The sequence below is a fragment of the Tetrao urogallus genome (assembly GCF_951394365.1).
Source record: "Tetrao urogallus genome assembly, chromosome: 5".
In the NCBI taxonomy this organism is placed as follows: Eukaryota; Metazoa; Chordata; class Aves; order Galliformes; family Phasianidae; genus Tetrao; species Tetrao urogallus.
The window spans coordinates 41,367,841-41,375,750 of record NC_136818.1 but is presented as its reverse complement, the minus strand read 5'-3'; positions in this window follow the sequence as shown (position 1 = coordinate 41,375,750).

The window sequence follows — 7,910 nt, the reverse complement described above, 5'->3', positions numbered from 1 at the left end:
GTTTTTATGTGGAATCCTTGAGCAGTAACAAATGTTGGAACCTCGCAGTACTGCTTCTAGAATTGCTAAAGTTGTAAGCTTTCCATGCTTGGGGGGAAAAAGCACTTGGCTGGTTTTATGTGATCATCTTCTGCTGAAGAGAAAAATAAAATGTGATAGCTCTGTTCAACTATGAATTTACTTCCACTGCATTCTGCTACCCGTGTGGGTTTTAAAGTAATTTGCACTGCAATTTTTTCCTATTTGGAGCTGCATTCTTGTGTATACATGGGAGGAGTGCAATCTTACAGGAAAGTGTGACTTATGAGCTTCCCTTCATTAGAGCTGTTTCATCTTGTATCATTTTTGATTTGTACTGTTTTGGTTTCCTATATAATAACAATTGTGTTCTCAATTTGTATATAAAAAATAATTTAAATATAGTTCTCCTATAAAAAGGAAAAATACTAAGTTGTTTCTTTCTTAAATAAGAGTGTGTACTCTTCTTAGAAGTAGAAAAATGTGATGCTGAATTTTGGTATGTATATGTGGGCTTGGTTTAGAAAAGAATCATAGAGTCTTTCTGTTTAGAAGGGACCTTTAGAACTGCCTCTTAGTCCAATTCCTCTGCAGTGCACTCTGCAGTGTAGCGTCCCACCTACAGCTGGATCAGGTGCTTAGAACTCCATCCAGCCTTACCTCGGATGTTTCTAAGCACGGGGCCTCCTACCTCCCCTCTGGGCAATTTGTTGCTGTGCCTCACCACTTCTATAAAGAACTATTCAGTCTAAATCTCCCCTCTTTAAGTTTGAAGCCATTTTGCCCTCAATCTAGCAGGCGCTAGAGCTTTCCAGGCTGCTTTTTTCCTGGGAGCCCTCAGATGTCGCCGGTAGCCTGGGAAGCAGTGGTCTCTCCCTTTGCTGCCCTATCTCTGGATTGGTGTGCAGGTGGCAACTGGAGTAGGCTTTGGAGGCCGCTTTTTTACAACAAAGGCCTCTGCCTCGCAGCATTGTTAGGGACAGAGAAAAGCTTTAAAGATGTGTTTCAGCTGTGAGAGGATACGATGCCCGAAGTGACTTTTGAAATCGACTGATGTTAAATCCCCACCGACTGCGTGTTTCCCTTGTGTTCTAATGCGCGAGAAGGCGGGAGGCGAAGAGCGATGTGACCGCGGGGTGGCGCCGCTGCCCACCGGCGGGGTCGGGCGGTTCGGAGGCGGGCGCGGGGTGGAGGGGGCGCGGGGAGCAGTGCCCGGAGCCAGGGAGTGCCAACAGACGTGCGCCAAAAGCGAGTTTGTGTTGCGGAGGTTTTTCAAGTAACTCACAAATGTTTTTGTTTAGTCTCGTGTTTTAATTATGTCCCAGACTCTGCTTACATAGGTGGCTTTCATTGGTGCTGGGCTGGGGCTGTGTGTCTGCGTTTGTAACGTTCAACTACTGGGAAGAAGTGGCATCAGAGGTAACAAATACCGTTCCCTGCTGCAATGCATGCACCGCCTGTGACAACGTATCCGCAGTTAGAGCATGGAGGATGTGAATTATTGAAATGTACACAGATCACTCAATGTAGCCTTTTCAGTGGACAACGGATGCTATGCTGCAGGCTGAAGGCTTGTGGCTGCACAGACCTTTCTTCCTGGCTCTGAAGCAGTCAGGTCTGGGGGAGTGTGGTGTTGTCCATTGATAGCTTCTGTCTGCAGCGTCGGCAGTGATGATGGAAATGAAATACTGCTGATGGTTTTGACCTGAGTTCAGTGCAAGTGTATCAGAGGTCAGTGCTGGCTGAGTTGCTTGTTTTTTGTTAAGAGGTTCAGCAAACAAAAACTTAGAATTAGGTCATCATTGGGACTGATGAAGTCAGAGAATGGAGGAAAGCCCAGCAGTGCAGTGACCCCTCCCTCCAGAAGGCAGCAGCACGCTCAGGTCACCAGTGCTCTGTAGGAGAGCAGTGTAAACGGGCAGGGAACTGGGCTTCAAGCCCGCAGCCATATCCCCAGCTGTGCATCCCCACTGGGTGGACAGCTAGCTCTCCACCTGGTTTGGTAACGTGCCCTTTGCTTTACTGGGCACGAGCCCACTGCTGCTGAGCGGCACTTTGAAGCCCAGCTCTGCTGCGGAGCACTGGGACCACGCATTGGGCTCCTGCTGTGCTGCCTGGCACTGGGCACTGTGTCTCTTCTGGCATTCCTTGGCTCCAGCTGAGGGAGGGCAGTGCTGGGTGGATCCAGAGGCTGCAGTGTGGCTCTGGCAATCATTGACTGTAACCACCCAAAAGACAGCTTGGATGAACTATCACTTATTTTTTTACTAGCCAGAACAACAAAGGAAAAAGAGCATGTACCAGAAGGAAAAAAATGACTGTGTCTTTAAAACAGGGTCAGGGAGAAGTTAAAAATGTGCAGATACAGGGCTTTGTGGGGGGGAAGACTGTCACCATTCTCATTTTCACTCACCTCCTACTTACATCTGGGAAGGTGGGCAGAGCAGCTGCTGAAATTACCAGGTGGAAATCACTTTTAGCAGTCGCAAGTACCGGTGCTTTTCCTGCTCACTCTGGCCTCACCCCCAGCACATTCTCATGATGTGGGGCCAAATGCCACCCATCTGTCTGTCCATCCATCCATCTATCTGTCTGTCCATCCTTTCTTCTGCTCCATCCGTCTGAGCCATGCCCGGCAACCAGGAGCTGCTCCCCTGGGATCTGAGGCATGAGGAGGCAGCAGCTGCACAGTTCAGCTCTGCTGCAGCCATAAATTTTGCATTAGCACTAAACAGTGCTCGTTCCAAGTGATGCAGTGCCTTGGATTCTTTTTCTGCCTGCCAAAAGTCAGTGTTTGGTTGGGATTTTATTTTTTTGGAAGAGGCTTTGCTATTAACTTGATGGTTGCCAAGGCCAAACAAAGTGCAAAGTGTCCTTGGAGAAAGCTACGTGATTCTGTGCATTAAAATCCGGGGGATGCCAACACACGAGCTCAGCCTTGCAATGTCACGTGGCTTGCTTGTGCTGCCAGCACCCTATAAAAGCTTTGCTGAATTTTTAAAGAATATTCCCATGCTTAAACTGTAGAGGTTGAAGCTCTGCCTTCTTTGTTCCGCTTGCTGCATGGGACTGCCCAGCCATGGCTGGCCCAGCAGGGCCAAGGGGCAGCACCCAGCTGGGAGCTGTGGCCTGTACTGCACACTCTTGCCACTGCTCCATGCTGACCCTAACCCTTGGTGCATCGAGCTGCTGCATGCAAACCTCAGCGGGCACTGGGGGGGCAGTATATCTCCTGACTCCAAGCAGGAAAAAAGCCCAAGCAGCTCTCTGCTGAATGCTTCCATTTGCTTGCAGAGTGATCAGGATTGCACAGAGCTTGAGAACTTAACACAGCAGGGGGAGAAGAGGAGATGGCTGCAGGACCAGCCTTTCAGTGGTGGCTGCTGCTCTAACACAGTGCCCACGGGGTCAGGGCAAAACTGCTTGCTTTTCCATCAACTGTCATCTGGTTTCCCTCACAGCTGCTCTGAGCTGTGCTGCCCTGGATTTGGAAAACAGGGCTCGTGCACACAGACACAGGAACACACAGTGAAGGTAAATAAAATGCTCCTTTTAGATGCAAGGATGACTTCATTTCCGGGGTGAGCTGGAGGATTACTTGTGGTTAGAAACAGAAAGCATAGAGATTATTTTGGAACAGTAGTGGAGATAATTACATCTTCCTCTTCTCCACCTTTCCAGAACTGATCCCTTCATGATGAAATGAAAGGAAATATTTGGGTTTTTTTTCCTCTTCACAATACTATGAAAAAATTTTCCAGAGCCCGTCCTGATCCAACAGCTTCCAGCAGACTATGGCCCTGGTTGGGGTCCTGCTGCTTGCAGACCCCATGCTGCACCACACTTTACAGCCAGAATGTCACAAGCATGATGTTCAATGTGTGCAGCCAGCTCTTCTCCATCAGTTGCAGTCCCATTCCTGTAGTACTTCCAGCAGCCCTGCAACACTGTCCAGCTGCAGTTGATGGCTTCACTCCTGTTTATTTGCTGCCCCAGCTCCCACAGGTGATCCTGAAGGTGCTGAGGAGCAGCAGAGTAAGGGAGGGATGTCGTCCCAGCTGTCGCAGCAGCATCCTGCAGCTGGCAGCAGGTTTACCTATTCTTTGCACTTTCTGTTTTCTTTGCTTTCTAAACTGAAAAAGCTCTCAGTGGGACTTTGCAGCTGCAGATGTTATTATCCCAGCCAGGAGAACTCAGTTCCTTTTCTTCTTCTTTTCAGGCATTTGGAGCACCAGCCCGTGCCAGCTTCCTCTGCCCAGAAGCTGTCTCAGTTTCTCAGGAATGAAGCTGAATGGAGTTTTTCAATGGCTTCAGTAGCAGCTTGCAGATAACAGAAGTTTGTTCCATGCTGTTCTTTGCGAGCAGAACCCCTGACAGAGTAGCCTTAACTCTATCAAGGAGTCAAAGAGTTAAAATAATATTGCCCCAGTGTGTCATTGCTGACTAAGGTCTTGGGTTTAACAAGACCCTAAATTGTTCATGTTCTAATGATGTAATTTGTTATCCTGAATTTCCCCTTATTTTGTCATCAGAGTGCCCGTCTCTATGGTTGTAACTTTAACACAAATTCTTCACTCAAAATCAGCAACAATTGTGTGTCTGGGTGATAAACTGGCAGCAGCTCTGGTCTCACCTGCTTGATGCAGTCCTGTGGTCGCTGCCTTTCCACTGAGCTGGATGCAGAGGCCTGCCCTGCTCTGCACTGGGGTCACTGGTGGGCCACCAAATTCATCCAGGTATGTGGGATATGTTGGAAGAAGGCAGTGGTCCCCAAGAGAAAAAGCAGGAAAAACTTCAGTGATCTTCAGATTGATACAGATGTTATCTAATGAGTGACATTTTTCTTATATTCCAATCCAGTGTGATTTATTAGGACAAGAGTATTTCCTGCTGGGAATACACTTAATTTATGACCAGTTATTTCTTTTCTTGCTTTTTTTTTCTTTTTTCTTTTTTTTTTTTTTTTTTTTTGTGTGTGTGTGTGTGTGTGTGTGTGTGCTCTCATAGCCAGGTTTCTCAGAGCTGGAGGACCAACACCAAGGTGGCTTGGCTTCATTGCCTCCAGAAGACCATCAGCAAAAGTGAGCACAGCTGACATGGAAAAATGGAAAATGGAGGAAAAAGGCTATAGAGCAGAGTGAATAAAAGCAAGAATATAAGCTAAGTCCTTTGCTTTTGGAAGCTTTCCAACAACCTCTAATATGCATTAGTGAGATATTAGCATTCTGCCTTGCAGGATGAACTATATGATATTACATCTTAGCCCTGCGCATTTTCAAGCTCCTTGCCCTTTATTACAGACACTGGTTTATTAAAACTAGACATGGACCTAGATCAAACTCTGGCAGAAACTGAATGAATGTCTGCCTCCAAAGCCTGCAGCTAGCTACAACTGCTCTCTAATGTGCTTAAAATAATGCTTAACCCAATGAAACACCCAAGAGCTTCTCATCCCTTCTCTCTTTGCTCTCCCTGAACAACGCTCCATATGCCCGGATGTGTGGGAGCTGACAGCATGCAAAACTCCCTGCCCGCTAGTGCTCCTGGTGTGGTGGGCAGTGTGTGAGGAGCCACATTCCATCCTATGAAGCATGATCGATGATGTATCTGAAAGGGTACTGCATGTGACTTGTTTTGAAGTCTGTTCATGTGACCTGTTCTGCTTCCAGGACTAGCTGGCAGTTAATTTCCTCTTGCTTCTTTCCAAAATGTCCTTCCCATGTCCTTTTGTTTTATGGTCTTCACTAAGGAATGTTGTCCTCTGGATCATTTTTATTGGCTTTGCTTTTTAATAATCAGCATTTGTGTTTTAATGCAGTGGGATTTTTTTTTTGTAACAAAATTCATAGCTTAGAAAGAAATCAAAGCAGTCTTTCATTTCCTCAGATAGATCTGAAATGCGATTACTTTTGTAAGTTGTAAATAAAGAGCTGGTAACTGACACTTAATGGGATGCACTCCCAGCATGTTTTCAGCATCCACTGATAGGAAAACTGCTGAGTTGGTGCATCAGGCCACTTCGTCCTGCTCTTTTCACTCCGGGTCCATCTAAGCTGCTTCCCTGATGATTTCTGCCAGAGGGTTTTTTTTATCCCCATAATCTGCTCTGGCAATTCAGCACAGGGAGATTCACGGGGGCATTAACTCCTATTGGACAACAAAAAGCTGTAAGAGCCATCTTCCTGCTGACAGTGAGTGAGGGCCCAGCAGAAGGAGTGAGTTTGGAGACAATTTTGATAACGGAAAAAGAATTCTAGTATTTAAAATCAACCTGATTGACAGTCAGGTTGGAAGCAAGTCTAAGTCCCTGAGGCTACGCACTCCTCACCCCAGTGGGGCCCTCTCCTGGGCTGCCTGTCCTGCTCCTGGGCTGGGCTGTGTTGGAGGGATCCTTGGAATGGCCAGGCTGTGAGGCAGCAAGACCTCGAGGAACTCAGCTGTGCGTGGCCGCTCCCTGTGAGCTCACACTGTCGGGCTGCCAGCAACGCTGGGACTGGCTTCCCTCACACCATCACAGCAGGGAGGGTCCAGGGAGGCTCCCAGCCCAAGTCTGCAAGGACCCAGAGGTACTGAGGCATGCACAGGCTGACGTGGTCCTTGCACGCATGGCTCACTCAGTGCTCCCAGAAAGTGTACAGAGCAAAGCAGCAGCAGCAGCAGCAGCAGCAGCAGCAGCAGCACAGCATCCAAACTTGTGACTCCAAATCCTGTACTTAGCTCCAGCCCAGCCACTGGAGGAAAGCAGCCCTCCTGAAGTAGTTATCACATGGGCAATGAGGGGTGGGAGATCAGTGGTGTGTCACAGGGACTAGGACTAAAGAAGGGCTGAAAGTGAAGGGACTGAGTGACTGAATTACGCTGTGTGAGTGGAATGTGGGAGAAAATGCCAGGTACACAACTAACTCACCGTATGAAAGCACTAAAAGAAACAACACCTGGAAATTGAGGCGTGCAAATTCATTTAGGAAATGAGAACCAATGCCTGAGCAGTGAGGATGATGAGTATTGGACCAAGCTACCAATTTATGTGAGTTTTCCAGTCCAGATGAAAGCATGCCAGAAGAGTTACAAGCCTGAGAGCAACTGGCTGAAACTCAGTGCCTTGTAGCATGCAGGCTGTCAGGCTGGATGCTTTAATGTTCCTTTTTGGCCTCAGACTATATTAAAAATGAAGAAACCAAAAGCCCCTTTCCTGATCTGAATCTTGCCTTGCCAGCACTCCTTATCATTTCTTTCTACTCTTGTTCTCAATCGGATCTTGGGGGAGTTACTTTCTCTGTCCTATTAGAAGTCTCTCTCTCTCACTCTGCTTTTAGTAGATAAAAACTGGGGATTTTGAAGGTCCTGAAGGAAGTCAGACTCCCAGCTTCAACTGAATTCAAAGGGAACTGAGTGCCAAATTCAGAGCTCTTGTGAAAGTTCCAACCCAGAGCCCTGAAATTCAGAGTAGCTTTTGAAAACCTGTAAAAAGCAAGCTTGCTGATAGTGGACTGTCTCAAGTTTTATTCCTTACTCTTATGCATTTTTTTGATGAGGGTGCTCTATAAATATGCACAATGATGATGCGAAATAGAGTAAATGTCTGGCTGTTGTGTATGAATTTTCTGCAGTGAAAATCACCAAAGTTATTTTACTGGCTGGTTATCTCAAAGCAGCAAGTATCCAGACGGTTGTCTCCAACTGTTGTTATTAAATTCAGCAGGAAATCCATCCTGTCCAAAAGAATTATGAGTTTCCATTGCTCCTGGAGATGTCCAGAGATGTTAGTGTGTGTGTGCTCGTGTTGCACAAGCAGCCAGCAGTGTGTGGGGCTGGGTTTTGATCTCATCCTGGGCTGGGGGAGCTGGGTTGGAGCTGTAAAACTGATGTCAGTGTCTAGCCTGGGGGTTTAT